The following is a 26,312-nucleotide window of genomic DNA, read 5'->3' on the forward strand; positions in this document are numbered from 1 at the left end:
TGTCACATGCATTGACTGTGAGAGGTTGGTAGGATGGAAATGGCCGTGGTAGAGACTCTAACAGGTCTTAGTCTCAGACACATAGATAATCTCATAGTAAGTCCCATGGTCATAAATTTAGCCTTACTTGTTACTATTGTGGGGAAGAAGGTCATATTCGATCACATTGCCATAAAATTAATGAAGATAAGCACAACAAAAAGAGAAAAGGTAAAGTGTAAGACAAGAATGATGATCACAACATTGTTCCTAGCAAGTCCATTGTCAAGATTGAGGAGATTAATATAATGCAACAAGATATATTTAATGATCTTATCTTGACAAGTTCTTCTTTGGATGCTTCAGAACTAATTGATGCTTTGTCACAATATACTTAGTGTTTGTTGATATATTTATGGGCCTCCTTTCATGTGAGCCCTTATAGAGAATGGTTTCACTCCTATCGTAGTATGATTGGATCTGTCAATTTGGGTAATGACTTGGCATTGGAGATATTTGGTATTGGTGATGTCCAGTTATATTTTGGTTTAAATAGTATGTTTACTCTTCATGATGTACATCATGTGCTGACTCTCACAAACATACTATTTTGGTTTAAATAGTATGTTTACTCTTCATGATGTACATCATGTGTCGACTCTCACAAAGAGCCTTATCTCTATTGGCACCTTGGATAATGCAGGTATGTTATCTCTTTTGGTGATTCCTAATAGAAGATTACCCATGGAAATCTTGTTATTACATGTTGTGCCAAGCTTAGTACCCTCTATCCTTTGCTTGTATCTAGGTCAAATGCACGCTGGTTGTAGTTCCACATGTATCTCTTTGGCATTGTCGCCTTGGGCACATGTCTTTGAAAGGAATGAAAATGCTTACAAGTTTGCAATATCTTTTACTCCTAGATTATAAGTGTTCCGAGCCTTGTGATCATTGTCTATATGGTAGACATATATGTGGTGCGCATAAGAAGGCTAGCATGAAGTGCATGGTGAGCCTTTGGCTCTTGTTCATTTGGATATATGTGATCCCATGCCTTGTCACTTACTAGATGGTGTGAAGTACTTTGTCACATTCATTGATGATTCCTCACATAAGGTTTGGGCTTATCCTATTAAGTAAAATAGATGTCTTGTCTACCTTTCAGTATTGTCTTACTCTTATTGAGAACCTATCCAGGTACATGCTAAAATGCCCAAGGTCAAATAATGGGGGTGTGTATATCTTGAAAGCTTTTGAGTAGTTTTGTGATAAGCAGGCACTAAGCATCGGATGACCCCCCCTACACCCCTCCCTAGAATGGTATTGCCAAGCACATGAGCAAGATGATTCATGGGAGAGTCGAAAGTATGCAGCCAAGCAGGGTTATCACAACACTTTTGGACTAAGGTAGTTATACTACTGCTATAGAGGCAACTGCCAAGACCTATGGACCGCTTATCATTCAAGTGTTTCAAGTGATCACTAATGGCTACCTCTCACATAGCTGATGCACTATCCCTCTCTACAAGTGTAGTGAGCTTACCTTAATGCCCAATTGAGTTGCTTTCTCTCTCAAGCACCCTGATAACTCCACAATTCGTGATGCACACTCGAGCATTCTCAAGCCTCTTCCTCCAAGCTCCATCCTCCAGAGCCATGTGCGAGACGAGAGAAGAGAAGAGAAGAATAATAATAATAATAGAGGAGATGGTGGAGGGCTTCACCTCCAAGGTCCCTCACCCTCACATACACACACTTCCTCACCCACTCACACTCCCTCCCTCAAGCACTCACAAGCAAGCAAGAGAAGAGAAGAAGAGAAGAAGAAGAGTCCACTTTGCCACACCCAAAGAATGAGCTCTCATTCACTTTCTGAACTTTATACACAAAACCCTAAGTCCTTTTTGGGCAGTCATCCCCTTATCCCTCTTTTCTTATCGGGCCGTGGCCTAGACTCTTTTTCCCATTGTCCTCCTCTCTTCCTAGCTTAGTCCTACTGCCCGTTCACGGTTACAAATTGCATAGGAGGGAGCCTGGCACTCTTTTATAGAGGTTTTGGTTACGCCTTTATATTTAAAGGCACGCCTTCTTACTTTTGGCTTCCTGCGGCTTCCATGGTGGTGTCTTATACTCTTGGTAGTTGTTCTCATGCTTTTAGATTTCTTTCGGACCCACTCTCTTGTAGGGAGCCTTTTCCTTTTTTTCGCCTTGGGCTTTTTCTCTTGATGCCTCGTTTTCCACTTCCTTCGCTTTGTAGTAAACATTACCCCCCTCCTAGTTGAGTGCTGGTCCAATGGCATTGATGGGTGGTGAGTCGGATGGTGTTGCCGGGGTAGTCATGTGGATTTTTGAGTTTGTATTATATGAGCCCTATTGGAAGGTGTGTTGAAGGGATTTATGGTTCTGAAAGGCTTGTGAGTTGGATATGAGCCTGGTGTTGGAGGGATTTATGGTTTTGAAAGGCCCTTGAGCTGGACATGAGCCCTGATGTTCGAGGGATTTATGGTTCTGAAAGGCCCTTGAGTTGGACTTGAGCCTTGGTGTTGGAGTTGGAGGGATTTATGGTTTTGGAAGGCCCTTGTACGATCCCTGGTGGAAGGTGTGTTGGAGGGATTTATGCCTTTGAAATTGAAGATAAAGTTGGGCGAATCCTTGTGTGGAGAGAGACGGATGTACTAATCCATCTTTGAAATTGAAGATATAGTTGGATAGACATGTCCTTTGGCCCTCATTGGGCTATCTTCTCCTGTGTTGTTCCAAATGAGCTTCTTCATTCACTTTTTGACTGGGTTTGTTGTGTCCCACCCCTTCCTTTGTTGTGCATGCATGGTGACATGTCGCATAAGATAGGGAGTGCATTGCATGGATGATGGGGCCTTTGGAGCTGGTGGTTGAGGCCTTTATTTGTACCTAGAAGGAGAAGAAAGGTGCACTACCTGGGGGTGTTTCTTCCTTATCATGGAGTGCATGGTGTCCGTGCTTGTGGAACTGGGAGATTGGGCAAGCCCTCGGTGGTGCCCCACACTTGAGGATCCAGTTTGTGCATAAGGGAGGTGCGGTGTAGGGGGCTTAGGGTGACAGGTCTAACCCTAGGCAAGAATTACCTTCCTAGGTATGTTCTGCCCTTGATGTTCCCTAAGAAAGTGTCATAGGGAATCTAAAGGGCTAGGGGGTTAAGCACGAAGCCGGCCGATCGAGGCCACCAGACATACCCAACTTGAGAACCCCTAGGTGCAGTGACTGTGATCGATGTGTAGCTTGGAGTGTCTACATGTGATACTTTTTTTTTGGCCCAAGTTACATAGTCATGACAGAAGTTAGTCTTCGTCATTGGAGTGAGGTGGAGAAGGGGGCTTAGTAGATTTGTTAAGAAATTAGCAGCTTTGGAGATATCTCTTAAGGTTTAGGCAAACCTGAAGGGTGGTGGTGGAGAGGAATGGATGATTGTAGTGGGTGAAGCAGCTATCATTCATGTCCTCTAGAAAGGCTGAGAAAAATGAAGGTAATTGAACAACCCGCATCATTAGTCGAGCCATCACACAACTATCTAAAGTGCTAGGATCAAAATGGAGTATTGGAAGGCCACGCTCTTGCAAGGTGGGGTCTTGCCTAAGAAGTATCCTAAGAAGTCTAAGGTAATTACAAGTAGTAATAAAGGCGGGGTCAGGGAATGAAGAGAATTCGTTAGTGAATTGAATTAGGGTATCATACAAGTTCTTTGATGTGAAGACGAGAACCTCTTCATATGTAGTACAATGAGGATTATAGATTATAGAAAAGTCATAGCAGTTGTGGACACTGGAGTCAAAATCCACTCCCACCCTTCTAGGGTAAGGCACAAGGGTTGGGTCATTATGCTTGAAGGGTTGAGTGTTGCAAAAGGCCATCCAAGTGTCCAAGTTGGAGTCGCAGACCCTTTTTATCCATTTAGGTTGACATTCGTAGCCAGGGGTCACACTGACCTTGGCACTTCAAAAACCTTATTCTACCAAAATTCAGCATCTTCAGTGGTCCATAAGATGGGATTCTGCTCTCTCTCCTCCAGCCTTTTCTGTCCAAGGCTACTTCCGATGTTAATCACCTCCTCCACCACCTTGATGGGCAAAACCCTACGCAACGTGGTGGGGAACTGAAAGTTAAAGTTGAAAGGGCTCCTGGATGTTTCTTGCCTCTCCCAGATTACAAAGTCGGTGTGGAAGCTCGCTGGGGCATCATCCTCGCATTGTGGTGGGATAGGTGCTTGGGGGGCGCCCTCACTCCCTTGTCATTCCATTTTCTCCTTGTGTCCTCCACCATTTTTTTTCTTCTTTTCTTCAGTGCCGCCTTCCTTTCTGCAGAGATGTTTGCGTGTTGCTCCTCTTCAGGCCATGGGGAAGGAGGCGATGGGACAAGCTCTTCTTCATTTGATCCCATTCCAAAGTTCACATCCACCTCCCTTTCTTGGCTTGTCTTCTACTGCTCTTCTTCAATGAACCTGAGTGCGTCCACTTCCTGCGAGGTTAGACATGCCAATAGGAGATAATGACATTGCTCTTCAAGGCTTGGGCCAACTCAACTCGATTGTGGCGGCATCTACAGTCCTACTTTCAGTGCTCTATAAGCCATTCCCAATTTCTTTTTCATTGCCTCTATGGACTCTCCCTCCTGTGCCTGGGTGACGTCCAATAGGGTATCCAGGAAGGCGCATTGCTGGGTTTGGAAGCTCACTTGGTGGCTTTCGCTCTGCTTTCAACAAGTATTTTTTCTTTTTCGACTTGAGCAAGATGGCTATTAAGGCTTTGAATCTTTTTTCATTCTGCTTAGCTCATTCCTCTGCCCTCCTATTAATAACTTCGAGGCTTTCCCCTTGCCCCTGAGCTAGTATCAGCTTTTGTTCTTGATCTTCCATTTCTATCCTTAGCTTTTGTTTCTCTTCCTATGCTGAGGCAGCCTCTTGGGCTAGTTTCTCCACCTCTCTTTCGTACTTGTGAGCTCTTTCCTCCCTCAGCTCCTCTAGTTCTTATGTGGCTTTAGTGATTTTCTCCATTTCATCTTGCAGATATTCTTAGCGTGTCACAATCTCTTCATTGTGCCATCGTAGGCATCGTATGGCCTTGGTTTCTTCATTCAATCGTGCATGTCATTCCTCTTTTGTCTGTTCCTTAGCTTGTAGCTGCTTGTTCAGCTCGTGAGTTCCCTTTGGGCCATGGCTATTTAGTGTGTTTCTCCAATTGGGATGTAGCCATGGCCTCTTTTTCAGCTTTGAGCTTTGCTACCACAATTTTTTCTCCTCCCTAGCTTCCTCTAACTGAGAGAGGAGCTCCTTGATATACTCGTTGTATTCTTTGGATGGCCTCTCTGTTGTGGGAATGGAGGTTGTGGAGCCTGCTACCTGTTGCCTCTTAGGGTCTTTGGCATCTGCTAGCCGGGCCTTTTGGTTCCTACCAAGGGGTTCCTTCTCTTGCTCCTTGGCCCATTTCTTTATTCACGAAGTACTGGACCCAAGCCATTAAGTTGTTGGCATCCACTTGGGTCATAGAAGTGGGAGTGGAGATGACAATGGTGGTGGCGGGCATTAGGAGAGTGGGAATGGAGGTGATTGGGGCGTTGCCCTTGCCTTCTTGCACTGCAAGTGGCACAAACTCTGGCACATGGGCGTTTGAGCTCAGCCCTTCATCTCTAATTGGGCTTGTAGGTTCTGGCTTGACCTAGCTTGGACTACTGCTCAATGGACCTGCACATGGCAAGGGCCATGTCTTCCTCCTCCTTTTTTCTCAACTCCTCTTCCTCCTCTTCCTGCTTTCTCCTTCTTTCCTCCTTGACCTTTTTGGACTCCCTACGAGCCTTCTACAAGTCTGTCTTCTCTTGTTTTCTCCTCTCCTCTTCCTGCTTTCTTAGTGTGATTTTCTTCTTTATCTTCTTAGCCTTCCCTTGACTAGTCTGTTCTTCTTGTTTCCTATCTTCTTCTTCCTCACTTAGTGTCCTTTCACTGGACTGAGCCTCCTGTTCCTAGTGAGGTGGCGACCTGCTTGGCGTTTCATCTACTCCTTCTCCTGCTTCTTCCTACCCTTGTCCCCCAAGGATTCCTTGATGATCACGGTGAGGACCCCATCGAATTCAATGGTTGCAGCTTTTGAAGATGAAGCTTTCCTTTTTAGCATTGGTGGCAGGAGATTCTCCTCCGGTAGGCTGTCCTCCTGTTACCAAAGCTTTTGGTGAGGTCTCAATGGTCTTCCTCACAAAACCATTGAGGTTCACCTCATCCAGCGACCTTGCTGTGATGCTCTCTAGTAGGGGGACGTTGATGCGGATCATGATGGTGTTGCACCACTAACTAGAGAACAACACATGCACCATCTTGGCTTGGAGTTGGACTTCGGGGATTTGGGATATCCGCCAAGCTGATTCTGTCATTGTGTGGACTTTTACCTTGTCCATTCCTAGCAAGGCATATACATCTCTCTTCACCTTCCTCTCTACTTTGTTTGCCAAGCCCAATGCCTTTTCCACCAGCTCTCGGGTCAATCCAATTTGCACCTAACGAGTTTCCTCTCCCTCATGCACAGTTATGATGCCGTGGTTCATGTGGAAAGTCCTCAAGAACTTTGCATAGTGGAAGTAGTCCACCCCTTGGCTTATTGCTGCTTCCATGTATTTTTGCAGATTGCATTGCTTGATGATTTGCATCACAATCCATTCTTCAATGGCCATGTCTTCTAGGTTGAAGATATGCCTTGAACTAGTTGAAGGTTCTTGTTTCCATTGAAAGTCTATATTTTACTTGTTCTTCTTCTGAAAAAGGCAATTTGCTAGCCTTTTCTTGGCCTGCCATAATGGATGCCTGTCATGAAGCCATATTCACCATTCGTGTTTTTCAGAATAATTACAAGCAACAGGAAATGACTACGTACTTGTTGCTGAATTGAAATGCTTGAGTGCAGAAGTAGAATTTTTCCTCCCAGTAGTCTATTGATTTCAAAATTTATTGACATTTTCCTCAATCACAAGTTGTTGCACCCTACCCTTGCAATGTGTGATTTTCCTTTATTGTTTTCGTTATGTGTTTGGTTTGATTCACCTTACCCCCTCCCCCTTTTGAAATGAGAAGAATCCTTCCTAAGATTAAAGGGTTAGATGATAAAGGGTCTTTAGCACATAATCTTAATGTTTTACTTTCGCATGAGCCAAGGCATAGACATACGAATTATATTCTAAATTAGCATAGCTATCCATATTGAAAGGGAGGATGCTTACATGTGTAATGTAAGTGAGGACATCAAGCAAGGAGTCACCGGAGTCCACTTGACTAGCAACATGAAACTCCTCCTCAGTGAGGATGCAATCTAAATAAGGATATCCCTTAATGTGTTCTTCGAGGGGTTGATTACAGAGGGTAGTCAACACCCTATATGAAGTTGGATCTACATAGGTTGGGTCGTATTCCGATGCCTTGACTACGCATCATTGCTCAACGTTGGTCATTATTTGGCATCTCTCTAGCTCCCATTACAGTCGTAAAGCATACCATTTTCACAAGAAGGAGGAGTCATTGTCAACAAGTTTTTTCAACTTCTCGATTTCTTGGTTTGTGTCCATGATTGTGTTCTTGTTATATGACATAATGAGATGCTGTTTGATTGCTTGTTCCTTGGATACCTTAGTTGCAATTAACTCCTCAGCTACTTCGAAAGCCTTACTGAATGCAAATTCCAACTCCTCCCAAGAGCAAGGGAGTGTTCGTACTTCTGCTGCTATAGGTTCTTCCAAGAGACCTAAGTCTAGTCGATCGTAGCTTTTAGCCAATGTCATGAAATTAGCATCCAAGCATCTTAGGCAATCAAACAAGTCGTCCCCAGTATTTTTAGCTAAGTCTGCAGCTAAGGACTACAACACTTTGCGAGCTTTCGTGTCTCCACTGAAATGTCCTCTTGTGATTCCACCATGTGTCTCTGCCAGGACATCGTGCATCTCATCATCACACATGCAACTACACAGTAACCCCTCTTGCCCCAACATGTAGAGCTGACTTGCTATCAACTTATAGGGTTGGATCTTCACGATGAGCCACCTAATTTGAGCCTTTTCTATTGGTCATTCCGGTAGTCCGTGCTCAAGCACTTGAACTATGTTATCTACCCAATATGGCATCATGTCAGCTCTAAACAATCCCTTAGCTAGACAAATTGAATAGATGTGCATCTAAGCGTATGCTGGGCGATGAAGCCTTCTTTACTAGCCTTGCTATGAAGACTAATTTTGCACAGTGATCAAATTAGCATTGTCTTGGGTCTGATTGAGCATAGAGAGAGCTTTGTCATTGAAAAAACTCTTTTGCCGTTCAAAAATCGGGTTTATAAGGATATTAGTTTACACGTGTGACTACTGTAATGAGTAGTTAATTTCACACATGCACGACTCCAGACTGTTTTTGCTTGGGAATTGTGCCATGTTTCACTTACTCTTTTGGCATGATAGCAATTTTATGGCTCCCATTTTTAAGTTTTTTTCTTTTTTTTTTTCATTTTAAGCACACCTCCTCCGAATTAGTGTAATATACTTTTTGATCAAACGTGCGATGACTGTTGGCATATATATATGAACACTCAGGTTCGGGTTTTGGTTACTATTTCTTTCATGTATCTTGTATTGTCTTTGACCAGCTATTTATCTTGTAAGCATCACAAGCCAAACCAAGCATATTCTTACAAGAAACCATTTATTCTCAAGAGCAAGGCCTGCAAATATCAGATATTATACTTTTTTTAATATTTTTCTCTACAATCTTGAATTTTGAGGCATTGAACATGTTAGTTGGTTTAAGAGGAGAAAGATACATCGGGGACTTAAAAATTATGTAATAGTTTTACTTTGTTTTTCTATCAACATTGGTCTGGTACACATGTTAAACTATGTTGTTTTGATGTTCTTGACAAATTGTTTTGTTCAAATTTTTTGGATGTATAAAATGTGAATTTGTCAAGTTTTTTTATAAGTGATGTGTGAAACACAATTTTGTGAATTGTGAGGCAGTCTGAATCATTGTTTTTGCGTTTCATGAGTTATAAATGTTAAACAAAGTTTGATTGATGAGACTTGAAATTTCATGCTTTCTTTGCTCCATAAAGTTTTAATTCATTTCATTCATCTTGTATTTTCTAAAAAAAATTAGTAATCTTTCTTTAGTCTACTGGATATGAGCAAATGTGGATTTATATTATGCCCCTTATTTTTATATTTATTTTTTGGTTTTTATTTTGTGAGTAATTAGGATGACTAAAAGGAAGTTGTCTTTACAGGGAATGGAGGAGGTGAAAGGGAAGTAGAACCCAGGAGGAAGAAGCTTGGTAGTGAGAGCTATGGCAGATGGAGAGCGAGAGCAAGAGAGAGAGGGAAACTCAAAGTGGGAACTCCAACAACCACAATGTGTGGCTGGGCCTTCCTTTATTCAAACTGTCACTAAAAGAATAAAAAATAAGTGACTGTGACGGGCGCTCGCCACCTGCAGTGTGCAATGGCGAGTACTGTCAGTGTAGTAAAGTGTAGTAATACACGGGCGGCTAGCAGAGGCACCTTTACCCCCAACAACCTCCCACTTAAAGGTGAATATGCCCTAGTGAGAGAGAAAAGAAAAGAAAATATAGTACAACATGTACACATGAACAACAGGATGATGAAAAAGACGTCATCTCATCCAATGCCCATCAATCTCCTGAGGAAGGCAAAGCGCTCTGTAGTGAGGCTCTTCATGAGCAAGTCTGCAGGATTCTGCTCAGTCAGAATCTTGACAAGGCCAACAGACTTGTCCTCAATGACCTCGCAAATGAAGTGATACCTCACCTCAATATGTTTCATCTTCGCATGGAAGACTGGATTCTTGGCCAACTGAATGGCACTCATAGAATCCGAATGCAGTGTAAGCATAGCATCTGTCATGTCAAGGTCTACAATCAAATGGCCTAACCAGATAGCCTCCTTGCAAGCCTCTATGGCTGCAATATACTCGATCTATGTAGTAGAAAGAGCCGTACACTTCTGCGCCTTGGACATCCAAGATATAGCCCCTCCAACATAAGTGATCACATAGCAAGAATTGGACTTCCTACTATCTGCATGTCTTGCATAATCAGAGTCAATGTACCCCACGACTCTTGTATCCTGGCTGCCATAGCAAATACACATATCTGTTGTGCCCTTCAGGTACCTCATGATACCCTTCACGGTGTCCCAATGTTTCTTGCCAGGTGTAGCCATATAACGTGCCACAACCCAACTACAAAAGGAATATCTGGAAGGGTGGCTATCATCGCATACATAAGACTGCCCATGGTTGATGCATAGGGAATCTTGGCCATCTCAGCCCTTTGCTCATCTGTTTGCGAACAATCGGCCTGTGAAACGTTCACATGAGAAGGTAATGGATAGCTAGTAGGCTTAACATCCTGCATACGGAAGCGCTCAAGAACTTTATGAATGTACTCTCTTTATGTCAAATAGAGTAGTCCCTGAAATCTGTTGCGCGTAATGCGCATATCAAGTATATGAGAGGCCTATCCCAGATCTTTCATCTCAAATCTTTCTTGAGCTGAGCCTTAAGAGCATCTAGCTTCTCATGAACTATCCTTGCTAAAAGCATGCCATGCACATAGAGTACCAAAATCGGTAAAGAACCGCCATGGGCTTTCTTCGTATACAAGCACGGATCCATAGCACTGTGGCTATAGCCCTGTGGACTACATGAATGCATCAAACTTATGGTACCATTCCCTAGGTGCATGTTTCAGCCATATAGACTCTTCTTTAGCTTGCACACTAGGTGTTCCCTGCCAGGGTTTGCAAAGTCCTTAGGATGCTTCATGTAAATCTCATCATGCAAATCCCTATGTAAAAAAGCCGTCTTGACATCCATCTGGTACAAGTCTATGTCAAGATGTGCAACCAAAGCCAAGACTAAGAGTAGGGTGGTCATCTTGACTACAGGAGAAAAGACTTCATCAAAGTCAACACCATGCTCCTGCTTAAAGCCCTTAGCAACCAATTGAGCCTTGTATGCTGGCTTGGGGTGTCTAGGGGTACTTTTCAGCTTGTACACCCACTTGCATGGCAAAGCCTTCTTACACTGAGGCAATTAAACCAAATCCCAAGTCAGATTCTTATGCAATGAGTCTAGCTCAGGTTGCATAGCCCTCTCCCAAGAGTGACAATCACCCCTGTATATAGCCTTATCATAAGTGAGAGGCTCTCTTGCATCTGTAACCAATACATAATCCATAGAGGGCGCAAAACGGACAGGAGGTCATCTATCCCTAGTCGAATGCCTCAACCCAAGCTCCGCTGCTTGACCAACATCCTGTCTAAGATCTGGGCCATGAGCATCAAGTGATGCTACACGCTGTCTAGCTAGCTACGGGCTGTACGGGAGCAGGTGGCTCCTCCTAAAAGATAACTTTGCTTACCTCAACCATTTTCTTAGGCTGCATATGCATTTTGTCCTCATGAAAGATGACATCATAGATGTGGATCACTTTCTATGCCTGCGGATCCCATAGATGGTAACCCATATCTCCTGCATCTCCATAGCCAATGAAAATGCATTTGACACTTTTACGATCCAGCTTATTGCGTTTGTCCTTGGGCACATGGCAGAATGCCTCACATCCAAAGACATGCAAATGATCATAAGAGGGGGGGCTTGCCTGCCCATACCTCCTCTGTAACCTGAAAGTCAATGCCACTGCTAGGTGACCTACTAATGAAATGTACTGCAGTAGTAACTGCCTCAGCCCAAAAGTGCTACAGTAAGCTAGCCTGGCTAAGCATGCTACGGACCCTTTCCTGAATGGTCCTATTCATGCGTTCAACCATACCATTATGGGGAGGGGTGTAAGGGGCGGTCAGCTGACGCTTAATGCCCCGCTCATCACAAAACTGCTCAAAAGCACGTGATACATACTCACCCCCATTATCTAACCTTAGGCATTTCAGCCTATCCCCAGACTGATTCTCTGCTAATGCAAGACAACGCTGAAAAGTGTCTAAGACATCAGATTTTCTCTTTATGGGATAAGACCAAACCTTACGTGAGTAATCATCTATGAGAGTAACAAAATATTTTGCCTCACCTAGTGACTGATAGGGCATGGGCCCACATACATATAAGTGCACAAGAGCCAAAGGCTCATCCATGCATTTCTTAGCAGACTTTTTATGTATATTCCTAGTTTGCCTGCCATATAAACAATGATCACAAGAATCAAAATGCGAAGAGTCAAAAGGCAGAAGATACTGCAAAGCACAAAGTATTTTCATTCCTTTAAGGGACATATGCCCCAAACGAGCATGCCGAAGGAATACATGGGGGATAGAACCCATAGACAAAACATGATTCAAGGTAGCTTGATATACAAGGGATAGAGGCTGCCATACTTGGCACCTCTTGCAAGCACAAGCATGCCACGAGTAATCTTCCATGTAGAGTCTCCAAAAGACACAAAATACCCTGCATCATCAAGCTGTCAAGCTGACAGAAGGCTGCGAGTCAACTTAGGTACATGGCGTACACCATGCAAAACAAAAGAACTTCCAGAAGGAAAATGCAACCTAACATCTCCAATGCCCATAATGTCAGGAGACCTGTCATCACCAAGACGCACAAAACCAAAGATGGTACAATAGGTATGAAACCAATCTCTACAAGGTGTCACATAAAATGACGAACCCGAATCCAAAAGCCAACATTGTGCATACATAGAATGTGTCTTAGAAGCCTGTAAGGCATCGTATGAAGAAGCTACAAGTATGTAATCCTCATTTGAATTAGTGGCCTGCATGACATTAACCTCTTCTATCTTCACACTGGACTTTGCAGGTACAATACTGCGCTCAGAAGACTTTTCCTGCACTTTTTCTTTTCCCTTTTCCTTGTGCTTATCATTGTGTATCTTATGGCACTGTGGCCTAATATGTCCTTCTTTCCCACAATAATGACAGGTAAGATCAGACTTCCGCTCACGCAACTTACTGCAGCCATGGGCTTTGACTTGGACTTCTGAGAGTCCTTGCCCTTATGATCATTATCATGCCTGCCATGTCTGCCACCTCTAACGGTCAATGCATGTGAAGAGCGGGAAGCATCATTGTTTTTTCTGTTGATTTCCTTAGTCAATAAAGGACTCTCAACATCTTTGATTATCATCCCATCAAGCTTGTTTGTGCATATGGCAGTACGGAAGACATCCCATAATTCAGGCAAGGTGCCAAGCAGAAACAACGGGTGCAAGTTGTCTTTGAACTCAATACCCTATGACAACAGATTCTTCATGATAGCATGAAACTGGCTGAAATGAGATGATAGGGATGTCCCCTCCTTCATGCAAAGGTCTATTAACTGCTTCAGCCACATACATCTGTGACATAGGACTCTGCTGCACATAAAGCTCCTGAATCTTCTCCCATAAGTCCCATGCACTTTGATTCTCATCTTCAACAACATTATGATGGACCTCTTCTAAGAGTGACAAGATAATGGTAGACTTGCATAGCTCATCAACTTCCATCCAAACATCAACATCCATATCCTTGGGTTTAGCACCCTTGAAACAAATGGTTTAATCTGCAACTTTTGCACCAAACTTGCCATATCTGGGACTTCCAATACCCATAGTTGGTACCATCTAACTTGGCAATGTTAAAGAGAGCTGTTTCTTTTAGATGACCAACCATACTGTCCCAAATCAAAGCAAAAATGCAAAAGTGCAGGTTGCTGTAATTAGCAGAAAATGCACTAAAACCACTACTAAAACTAGCTGAGAGAGTGGATATCACCAAGAGAACCACCTATCCACCAAATATGACCAAGATAACATCAAATAGTAAGCATTACCCTCATACAAGTGCTCAAAATCTACAGATTTCAGCTTGCTATGGAATAAATTACAGCAGTATGTAAAACTGTCCCAAAGTTAAGCAATCACTGATACATATGTCATTGTGACTGCCAGGTAGCAAGATACATCCAACAGTGAGTGTCAAGGGATAAGAAGATACCAAGAACTATCAAACCAATAACTTGTCAGGCAAGATACATCTCATAGGTCTAGAAATCATGCATGTAATGGGTCTCGGGGTAAGAGAAGAGACCAAGCACAAGCACAATTGATAGAGCAATAATCTCAATACATAACCATCCAAGATGCATACAAAACTGACAAACCTGTGACAGAGATAGGTGCCTGCCCCAATAGGCATATCAAATCAGCCCACTATAGACTAACTACAGACATAAAGCTCTCAAGAGAGCAAATGCATGTAACAGTCCCACAAGCTCAAGCTCAAGTGTAAGTAAAACTCTATGTACATCCAAATATGCCAAGAGGCTCCCACTAAAAGTAAAATCAGATGCAAATAGAGCAAGCAATGCTCAAATACATCGAGTACATAGCATTAGACATTCCAAATCCTAGTAGGGTACATCTGGAGCATAAATCCCAAGCTATCTCTTAGACCCGTAAAGCATAAGCCTAAAAGCATTCAAATAGCATGTAACTGACAACCAAATGTAATTCCCAGTAGATCCAAAATTCTTGAATACATCCAAAGACGAAGCTCCAAGTGGATGTCATTCATGGGCAAACCAAGTGGCAACCATATCTAACCAAAGCATAAATGCAAGAGGCCTAAATGTCAAGTAGTAACAATAGGCATAAATCGGTCCAAAGCATGCCAAGTCAATCCAAATGCCAGTGAATGACGACCAAGATGGAACCTTATCCAAGCTCAAAAGCATTCTAGAATGAAAAAAAAAGCATTTGAAAATCTCTAAATGCATTGGCATGATCATTCAAATCGCCCGTAAGCACCCCGTATCCAAGAACCAATGCATACACCAAGTAAATGAGCTTCATCCCACTATATTACAAAAACATATTCATTGTCAAATGAAGCTCAATAGGTGCCCAAATCTGCTCCAAATCAGTCCCAAAGCATAGACATAGCATCCCATAACATTCGGGCATCACCGGGCATCAATAGGCATCAAACGGGCAATGCCAAGAAACATCAAACATCAAATGTCAAGTGCTGCCCTGTTTTTGGCAGCCCTAGGACTGTGTATACAGCAATGGCTAAAGGTGCAAGCACTCATATTGATCGTCGGGAGCCAAGAACCAATGTTGAGGAGTCTGAAGATGATCAGAAAGCTTGCAAACAATGCCGAGAAGTCGGGGAAGGAGCTGGAAATGCCAGAAGTGGATCAGCCCAGCCCCCTAAAAAAGTGCCGCATTTTGCGTGGCTACTTCTGGGGGTTGGGGAGTCTTCAACAGTGCTACTGAGCACTTGGCAATGATCAGGGGGCTCCAATGCAGCCTTGCAAGGTGCCAAATGAAGGCCGGGAAGATCGGGGAGGAGGCAGGAGATCAAAACATACCTGCAAATGAAGGTGCCATAGCTGCCATTGAAGCTCAAGTTGAAGCTCTTTAAATCTGGGCTGAAGAAAATGCCAGGAAAACTCCAATGCCTTTGCTTTGATACCAGTTGAAAGGGAAGTAGAACCCAGGAGGAAGAAGCTTGGCGGTGAGAGCTATGGTAGATGGAGAGCAAGAGCAAGAGAGAGAGAGAAACTCAAAGTGGGAACTCCAACAACCACAATGTGTGGCCGAGCCTTCCTTTATTCAAACTGTCACTAAAAGAATAAAGAATAAGTGACTATGACGGGCACCCGCCACCTGCAGTGTGCAGTGGCAGATACTATTAGTGTAGTAAAGTATAGTAATACACGGGCGGCTAGGCGGAGGCACCTTTACCCCCAACAGGAGGAGAATCTGGAGGATACCTGTGATGAAAAGCCGTTCGATTTTCTTCATGCAACTAGAAATTCATCTAGATTTATTTACATCAAAGATATGCTCAATGTTCCCTTTGATTTGGAAGAGCTTTTGAAGGATCTTGAAGATAAACTAAAGGATTTCAGGGGGGTTTATGATAGACATGTGGAAGGCCTAGAGATTGAGGGATTTGTCCATTATAGCAATGTAATGGAAGCTTCCAATACTGCTAGAACAACTTTGCAAACAAGGTTTAGCCTTATTGATGAAAAATGCAAGAAGTGGAAAGCATATTGCCCTTTTCATTAGAATCAACAACAATGTCTTCTTGTATAGAAGGATGTTGGATTTCTTTCATATCTTTAATATATGGATAGTTGTTCAAGAGAAGAAGATACAATCCAAGAGAAGAAGATACAATTCAAGAGAAGAAGATGGAGGATATTGCATGCAAAGACAAAGAAGTTGAAGAGAAGGGTGAAATGATTCAAGAGGATATTGAGAACCAGCTAGTACAGGGATTTGATGTTGCTTTGTTTAAAAGTGAAAACATTACAAAAGTGAAAGAAATGGAGATAGACTTGAGTGTAGAGATTGAAATAGGTCCTGTTGAATGTGTACCAACATTTCGTAGTTATCTCATCAACAAAAAGAAATATGTATTGCTAAATGATATTCAACACCTTTTTAATCTTAGAGAAGATTACTACTTGGCAATCCTTGCTCCATGGGGTCAAAATGATAAGAATTTTATAGGTTATGAAGAGGAATTGCTAGCAACTCTTGATGTTGAGGGAGAGAATTTTCAAGACAGTTCTGTAGCCTTGCATTCTTATATTAATCAGATCATGGAATATGAAAAGGAGGGGATATCTACAGAGGAAGAGTACTTACAAATTCAACAGAGACTTGATATTGATAGCATGGGGTATGAAGAGAAACTGAAGTCTCCATTAGAGGAGAAACCAAAAAGTTCAATAAATCTATATGATAATAGTCTTCTTGAAGAAGATGAAAACCCTAAGGTATGAAAGATAATTCTAAGATATCCATTGTGATTTATATTAGAGTATGTTATGCATTATAGACAAATATTTTTGGATATTTATCTACTGACATCTTATACTATTGTGGTTTATTATGCATATAGAAATTGACGATGCAAAAAACTTTCTTGGAAGAGCCAAGGGCTCAAGGCCATTGAAGCTTGGCCAAAGTCAAGGCCTTGGTCATTATTTTGGAAGCTTAAATAATCAAACAGTTGCAATTTATCATAGCAGGTTGTCAAGCTCTCCAAGCTTACCAATAATATTATCAAGCCCTCCAAGATTACCAATAATGGCATTGAAAGCTATCTCCAAGGTGATTGGATCCCAAGCTTTCAATAGAGGTTCAGACAATATAATTTTGGTGGAGAAGGAAGAAGCTGTAAGAGTTTTTGGCTTCATGCTTGGATGTAGTGGATCTTGGGCAAGATACTTTGGAGTTCTTGCCTCTTATTTGCTCTCCCATGTAGGAGATGCTAAGAATTTGAAGCTCCTTCCAATCTATAGGAAACAAGAGTTCTTGAAATATCGAGGTCTCATCGAGTGGGATGAAACAAATGATTCCCTTAGAGGACCTAGTGAATTCCTTGAAACTAAAAACTCTTTTGCAACAGAGTTAGACTAAAAGATGTTAAGGGTTTCTTGAAACCCATCTTTTTCCATCTCTTTGTCTAGTTTGTAACCATTCAGAATATCTTTGCATTGCACAAGAGTTTAAATATCCCTCTTTTTTTCTTTGGGTAATAGTGGATATAGTCCTTGCCAAAGATGATGTATTACATGATACAATTGTGTTTTTGAGCTTGAATTTGTGCCAAATTTATTTGTAGAACCATTGAAAGATCTCTAATAAACTATTTACTTTGTATCTTCCACCTCCATGTCTTGTGTGTCTAAAGTATTTTTTTCTTGCTTGATAATGTGATTTTTTCATACCTTGGATTGGCCAAATAGATAGAGATCTATATTTCTTGATAAAATATGGAGCATGATTGTATAGAATATGCTGGATAGTTAACAAATAAAGAAATTCAATTAGAAAATCCTATATGAGTTAGACAATAAAGAGACATACATATGCAAACTTCTTACCATATGGTGAGTGAAGTGTTGATTACCCCAAGCTTCTCATTGCCTTTTTAAAAAGGTTCAATTGATTTTTGAAGTCTTTGAGATCATCATCATTCCACTTTGTTTTATCACAATAAAAGAATACTTTGTCTAGTGTTTCCTAAACATTGGCTTTTCTATTCTGAGCTTGTCCATTATCAACATGATCCTTAATTGCATTTTGTAGGCACTTCCATTGATTTTATCTAATATTTGAGCCACAATTCCTAGAGTTTATCTTACCAAGTCTCCCATGAAAGTCTAGGAACCTTCTAGCCTTCACTCCACCAATAGATGGATTTTTGGGGACACAATTGCCATCCTTAGACTTTTGAAGATATGGTTCAATAACAACATTACCACCATGCAAACCAATTGCAAATAAGACTTTTTCAATCTTTGTTATAGCATCTGTTCTAGCTGATAATGGCTTTAGCTTCCATGCAAATCCTATATAAAGATGAACAAGATTTTTAATTATCCTACAAAGCTCATGAAGTGTACAAATATGGGCATTCACTAAAGGAATATCTAGGATTGGCTTAAACTGTGGATCCTTGTTGTGCCTAGAGGAAGCTCTATTCCAATTGCTTGAGTTCAACTCTATGGCTAGGGACATGCAATATAGGCAAGGAGATCTAGAGTTGGCTCCTTTTGATACATTGTACATACATTTAAGTGTCTTTAAGTCACTAGATATGTGCCACTCAATCTTATAGTCTCCAAATCCTTCAACAAATAGCTCTTCTCCTACTTGTTGTCTCTTAATAACATCAGGTATCAGTGTTCGATGAAAAACCCAATACAATATATCAAAATCCTCTGTATCTACTTTGAATACTTTTAACCACCAGATGTTGTGTTTCGATTGAACACTAAATGACATTGAGTGATTGTAATGATTTGATGAAAGTGCTCTATTCATCAAGGTAATAGAGACCCTCTCTAGTTTTGTACATTTTAGAATCCCACTTTCATCAAGTTTAACCACAAATCTAGCCACTCCTTATGCCTCTTCTAGTGACAAGTCATAGAATCTAATCATTAAGCATTGTAGGGTGTGCAAGTCAAGGAAAATATTGTTAAATTCATTGAATAAAACTTCCTTTTTCTTGCCCTTGAAGCTATCCTTGATATGGAAAGGCTCACCCAAAAATCTCCATTACCTTGTTATTCACTCTCTGTCTTATAGTTCTAATCATAGATGGCCTTGGAAGTATGCAATTACGTACTTGTCCTTGCTTCATATTTGGCTGTAAAAGCTGGAAAAGTTGTATATAAGCATCTCGACTGATACCAATATTATCTAGTGTCTTCTACACTAACTCAGTATCCAAAGAGAAATCCTTTATAAATGACTCCAAGCATTGTTTCTTTGTCTTTTTAAATTTCTTCTTCTCCAAAATATCTTTTGAAACTACTGAAGGAAGAAGATGATAATAAAACTGAGATGCTTTCAAAGAATCTCTTTCACTTGCATTCAGTTGAAGAAGAGACCTAAACAAAATCAACATCGCAAATTAATACAATTAATTATAAACAAAGTCATAGTTCATATTTTTAAAGTGGAAAAAAATGTATCTTGCTCCTTGGATTCTTTTACTACAACCACTTCCTCCTCGTCTGAGACTCTCAATATTTGTAAGAGCCTTTTGTCGATTTCGAAGTCCTAAAATGGTTTGCTTTCATTGATAAGATTTGATGTGTTTCTCCAATAAATGAATCCTCTGTTGATAGCCTTCTAGCTTCTGCAGTAACTCATTGTTATGTTTTGATAAAAAGATGGTTCTCCAATTTGAGGACATCCTCTTTTGCAACCAAGTTAAGTGTATAGCCTAGAAACCCATTATAACCATCACCAATGAACCTCAACAATAAAGAGCTATCATAGAGAGGCAAAGTGTTATTTTTGCTAGGATATTTGGGATATAGCCTACCATGTAACCAAAGATCAAGATTCTTTTTTCCTTCAAACCTGAGTATATGTTTTGTAGACTCTGTAATAATAATGGGTTTTGTTCTCTTCCTTATTGGTTCATGCTCACTATCCAACTCAATATGAAAATGATAGAGATGCCTTTTACTAGAGCTAGAAAGATCATTGGATGACTAATCCATAGCTAAGGATGTGATTAGAAGATTGGATTGAAAAAGTATGCGAATTAGAAACAAGAAGGAAAATGAAAAAGAAACTAGTAAGGATGGGAAATAAAGAAGAGAGTGAGAATGGAGGGAAGTAATCAAATGTCGAAAAAAATTCAAATTGAATATTAGTTTTCACTTTAATGAGGATGAGTAAGATCTTCATTATGAAAATCTTTTTCACCTTTATGGTGGCCTAGATTTCTAGGTTTGATGTGAGTGACCATGAGAATATCACGACAATGACTTATTAACAATTTTAGATATATTTACTTACCAAAATATAAAGTTTTTAAAAATAAAAAATAATTTTGTTTCTTTAAATATATTCTCTCTCTAGGATCACTTACATGGTATTTTTGAGACCTCAAAACTCCCCTAATGTTGAAAAAAAAAATCATCTAGGTAGCTTTGTCCATTATCCACAAAGGAGATTATATGCAGAGAACACTAAAACACAGGCCCTCCTTGAAATGCATCTTTAAAAAAACTGGACCCTTTGCTTCATTTTCCAAATAAGAGAGATATTTTATGCTTTGGCTTAAATTGCAAACCTACTAAAATTGCCAAGAGCATTTACAAAGAGACCATATTTCTTGCAAATTTGCAGTATACAAGAGATACTTTTCATTGAAATAAGATGAACCCACTATAGCTTTTCAAGCAATTAAAAGACTCAATATCCAGGTAAGGGGAGGCTGTAGGTCTTTTATACAAGTACATATGACATTTTTGAGTATCTAAAATAGAGACATATCACCTATACATGTACATAATATATCTCCTCAATATCATGTTTACAAAAAATATACTTTTACTCATGATAATTGTTATAATTTCCTTAATTCTACTTGTTAGATAGAATTTGCACTGAGAGTTCTTGCGGCCAGACTTTTTATGTCCTCTCGAGATCATTCCTTATACACCTGTATCAACTCCCTAAATGCACTAATGACCATCCCTAAAAGAGCTCTAATCTCTCTCCACCCCTAACTTGCCTTACAACTTATAATCTCTATGAAAATTAGCAATAACCCCTTATTCTCCACTACAAATACTAGAGCACTACGCTCAATATAACATCCTTCTTTTCCCTCTTGCTGGACTGTTGGGCCATCCTCTAAAGACAATATCTACTACGACCACATCTGCATTAAATTAATATAAAAATTTGGTAATAATGTGTGAATTGTATACAATTTTGTGAAAAAGTTTGCAATATTGGGCATGTTTCTAGGTGTTGTCATTTCTCCCCCACTTAATTGCGAAGTGTCCTCACGAGCATATCCACAACAAACATCATGAACATAGCTACCAAGAGCACTGCTATGCATCCTCAAAGAAAAATATACTCTCCCCCACTTAAATGTGAAGCATCCTCGCGAGGACATCCACAAGATCTACAAAAAGAAAATTGCATAGAGAAGACTAGTAGACACTGAAAACGTATAAAAAATACGGATTTGTGTCTGATTATAAATTAACCAAGGAAAATCTTGCAAGTAGGTTGTATAAAAACTTGTGCAACTAGCATTCCCCCTTACTCAGTCTCCCCATGTGAGTGCATAACAAAGCTGCATCCAATGCATGGAGCATACCAACTAGGAAGCATTCTAGATCCGTTAAGCAACAATAATCTCTCTAGGCAATGAAATGCCACACTACTATCCTACTAGAAATATTTCTTCTGAAATAGCATCACTGATAAGGTCCTTGCCTATCAAAGAACCCAAAAAAAGTAATCTAATACTAGAATACCAAATAGGACTCCTATGGTTTAACTACTAATCCTCCATATTCTACTAGAACAACCAGTCAATGGTCCCTAACTCCCAACTTTCCTGAGTTTGTTTTAAAAATAAGCATTTCCTTCATAAATTTTAATCAAAAGAGTATACATATTTATTCTCCTTCCCAAAAGGTCCCACCCCAAAGAGTTGCAAGGCATCAGACATAGGGCACTTGTCAAGGAAATCCCTACAGCCTACAAGGACCTCAGAGGGGATGGTTATCTTCTTTTGGTTTTTTTTTCAACCCTTCAGTCTTTAGGGTGTTTTTTTTTACTGTGTTGTTTTTAGAAGAATAAATAGATATACTCTTCCAAACTTAATTTATTGTTATTGAAGTTATGAGTCTCATAATTTATAAGAATGACTAGAAGGCTAGGAATTCATAACTAAATTGAACTTTCAATATCTAATCTAGCACATAATATCATTCACCTTGCCTAGGCAAATGAAAGGACAAAGAGACCCACCAACTCGGCATCTCTCATCCACACTACTCCTAGTCAAAATTTCATGGAAAGAACCTTGTTACTCAACTACCCTTCATCGCTAAGAAAGAGTCAAATTTATGGGAGTAAACTCCATTGGATTCCTAGGTAGTCACCAAATATATTGAAATTTACTAGTCATGCACACCCACACCATCCCCTGAAATCACTTTCTAGTGCTAACATCCCATCCCTTTGTGGGTGGACTCGTATATAAATGGAATTGTTTATGTATCTGTGAAGTTACTTGTGTTTTAAAAGTTTTTTCTTGTGTTCCTTCTATAATTACTGAGACTTTTGAATCTCTAAATTAATTCAATCAAGTTAGATTTGTTATTTTCCTTTATTTCAAACAAGTATGAATATATAGATTCTATATGAAACAACCTGTTAGGTATGTGGATATTACAACTCCAAGATAATGCAAAGATAAACATGTAGTGGTTCTCAAATTGCAACAATCATCAAACCTGCATAGAACTCAACCACTAACCACTAAACCATTAATAGGTTAGATCAATAAAGAGTGAAACTCCTTTAGAAATCGACCACCTGCTCAAACTTCCTTATAATGAGCTCATAACATTGAAGTAGTATTCCAACTATGTGTGCAACTAACTATCTAACCATGTGAAAACTAACTAAGCTAAAGTGCATTAGAATATAAAATAAAAAAAATAAACAAGGCTTGATATTTTCTCAAAGAGTTTATTATTATTTATTAATTTTTAAATAGGATAAAATAAACACAAAAGAAGCTAAGAAAACAAAAGATCTAAATAAAATCCTCACACTCTCGAAAATCTTCTAACACAAACAATAAACTCAACCCAAAATCATCTACACTAAGTCAAAACTGTCAACTAAACTATCAGATATAGGACGCTCATGAATAGGCTCTAGCGTAGCCACATCAGAGGTCAAAGACCTGCTATCAGGTGCATTGCTAAAAATCTCCATCACATCATGGAGCGGAGCCGCAATGTCATCATCATAATAGGGCATAGGTGCCATTGGTAAACATCCTAAAGAGTAGCCCTCGGTCGCATCGGGATATAATCCCAACAGGGACACCTAACATTTACTTGATCATCGAGATATGATGGAGTAAGATTGTAAACAACAGCTTGATATTGGAAAAATTCTTGCTGCTCTCTACCCACCCTATATTGAGCAATGCCACACTCAGGTGAGAATACACTTTCATAATCGTGGCGCTGATAAGTGTAACCAATAGCATCTTGTATTACAATGGTACTATAACATCGAAAGTAAGTGCGACAGTGCCAACACAAGAGTTGCGCATGCACATAAAGATGCCACTGACACTATCTACAATAGTTCTTGAAACAATGAGAACTCACAAGTTGTGTGCTAAAAAGAAGAAACGTGCTTTCTTCAAACAACAAGTTGAATATCTAGGGTTCATAGTGTCAAGAGATAGCATTTCAATGGATCCAGCAAAGGTCAAAGACGTACAAGATTAGCCATCCCCAACAACGGTCAAAGAAGTGTGAAGCTTTCTATCTAAGGCTAATGGGTTGGTATAGAGTCTTCATTAAAGACTATGGCTCAATCGCACCACCTCTCACTAGCCTACTCAAAAAGCAAGTCACCATTATATGGACATCTACGAACAATCCAACTTTGAACACCTTAATCATAGTTTTGTAATGCCCCTATTTTAAGGCTACCTGACATAAGCAAGAGTTTGAAGTCATAATAGATGCAAGATCCCTTGCATTAGGATGTGTGATTATACAAGAAGGACATTGAGTAGCCTATGCTTCAAGGAAATTAAAGATCCATGAAAGGAACTATGCCACGAATGACCAAGAATTACTTGATGTAATTCATGCCTTCAAATTATGGACACATTATTTGCTTGGTAACAAGTTTTTCTTAATCATTGATCACAAAAGCCTGAAGTGGATTTTCACTCAGCCAGACCTCAATATGAGGCAACATGGATGGATCAAGATTTTGCAAAAATTTGATTTTGAAATCAAATATAGACCAGGCAAAGAGAATGTGGTTGTAGATGCCTTAAGTCGTAAATGATTTCTTAATACTCTAATCCTAGAGAAACCCTCTAAGGGCAAAAACTCTTGCTACAATGATTTCAATGCCCAGTAACACTATCATAGAAATGGCCAAAGAACAAGCAGTGAAGGATCCAGATTATTAGAGAATGCTAAGGAAAATCCCCATTAAGGATACAAATCCAAAACTCAAATTAAGTATTAGGATTTTTCCATAAATGAGGAGCTTTTCTATTTCAAGACAAGGCTATGTATTCCTGCAAGTCAGGAACTTAAGAATAAAGAACTCTGGGAAGCTCACAATTCTCCATTTTTGGGACATCCTAGATATGCTAAGACTCTTAATGCAGTTAGAAAAAGCTTCTACTAGGAGAGACTCAAGGGTGATGTACCTAAGTATGTTACCAAATTCATAAACTACTAGAGAATTGTAGTTGAATATGTCAAGTTGCCATGCAAGCTCAAACCACTCAACATCCCTCAAATGAAATGGGAATACATCAGCATGGACTTCATAGGAGGATATAACTCAATTATGGTAGTTTTTGATATACTGACAAAAGTTACATACCTTATTCTTGTAAAAACCAATTAAAAGGCTTCCGATATCACCATAACTTTCATTAAGGAAATTTTTAGATTACATGGATTACCCCAAAGAATCATATGTAATCGTGATTCTCTCTTCACATCAAACTTTTGGAAGAGTTTGTTCGAATCTCTAGGAACTCAGCTCTACTTCAATACTTCTTACCATTCCCAAACCAACGGTTAGATGGAGCATGTCAATCAAGTTATTGAAGATATACTTCGAGCTTATTGCAATAGGAAATCTAATCAGTGGATCCAATACCTATCCACCCTTAGTTGAATGTGCTTACAATGCATCATACCATCAAAGTATTCAAATGACTCCCTTCCATGCATTATATGGGCAAGGTTGTCTTATGTCAGTAAGTTTTTCTGATCCTACCCTATGGATAGAAGCATCTAAGAAAAAGTTGGTAGAAATGGATCAACTAAAGTAAAGGTTATAAGTCAAGATATTCAAGCTACCAAGATTGACAAAAAGCATATGCTGATCAATGAAGACAATAACACATTTTCAAAGAAGGTGACATGGTTTTTATTCGGATTCATCAAAAGAAAAGTTCCGTATCTCAGGGAGAATTCAAGAAGCTAAGTCCCAGATATTGTGGGCCATATAATGTGCTAAAATGTCTAGGACCTAATACTTATAAGCTACAAATCCTTAACAGCTTGAAAGTGCATAGCATATTCCATGTCAATCTATTGAAAGCCTATGTTCCTAACCCTGATCATGTACTTTACAACCAACAAATTGTGATGCCAAGTCAAGGAGTCCTTGAACTTCAATGAGATAGGATACTTGACATGGAAGAGAAGGTTCTAAGAAGTAAAACCCTTAAGGAGTATCTCATTTAGTGGAAAGACTATCCTGAAGAGGATTCCACTTGGCTTGATAAAAAATCACTATATAACCAATATCCCCAGTTTCATTCGAGATGAGGACATTGCGATTCCTCTAAGGGAAAGAGGATATCTTGACTTCTTGTACATTAAATTTGAAGAGTTTAGACTATCAAAGGTGGTGTCTCAAATAAAATAATCTATATCCCGTACCTCGACACCTTCCAAGATCGATATGGTTGCGACGAGTACCTCTACATGGGAATTTCCATGTGCACGAGGTTATGGTGGCAAGTAAGTCTAGAGTAGACTAAACACATTCAAAGACTTGAGCAAGTCAAGTAAGTCAATAATTGACTTGTGAGAGATTAAGGCCAAGAAAAGAAAAAAAGCTTTAAGCTTTTTTTAAAAGCTTAATAGAGGAGACGATGTGATTGAAGGTGTTTCCCCCTCTCCCCCCTTTTTGTTTTTAAAAAAAATGCCATCATCC

The sequence above is a fragment of the Lygodium microphyllum genome, chromosome 8 (assembly GCF_053477565.2).
Source record: "Lygodium microphyllum isolate KBCC chromosome 8, Lygodium_microphyllum_v1.1.10, whole genome shotgun sequence".
NCBI lineage: Eukaryota > Viridiplantae > Streptophyta > Polypodiopsida > Schizaeales > Lygodiaceae > Lygodium > Lygodium microphyllum.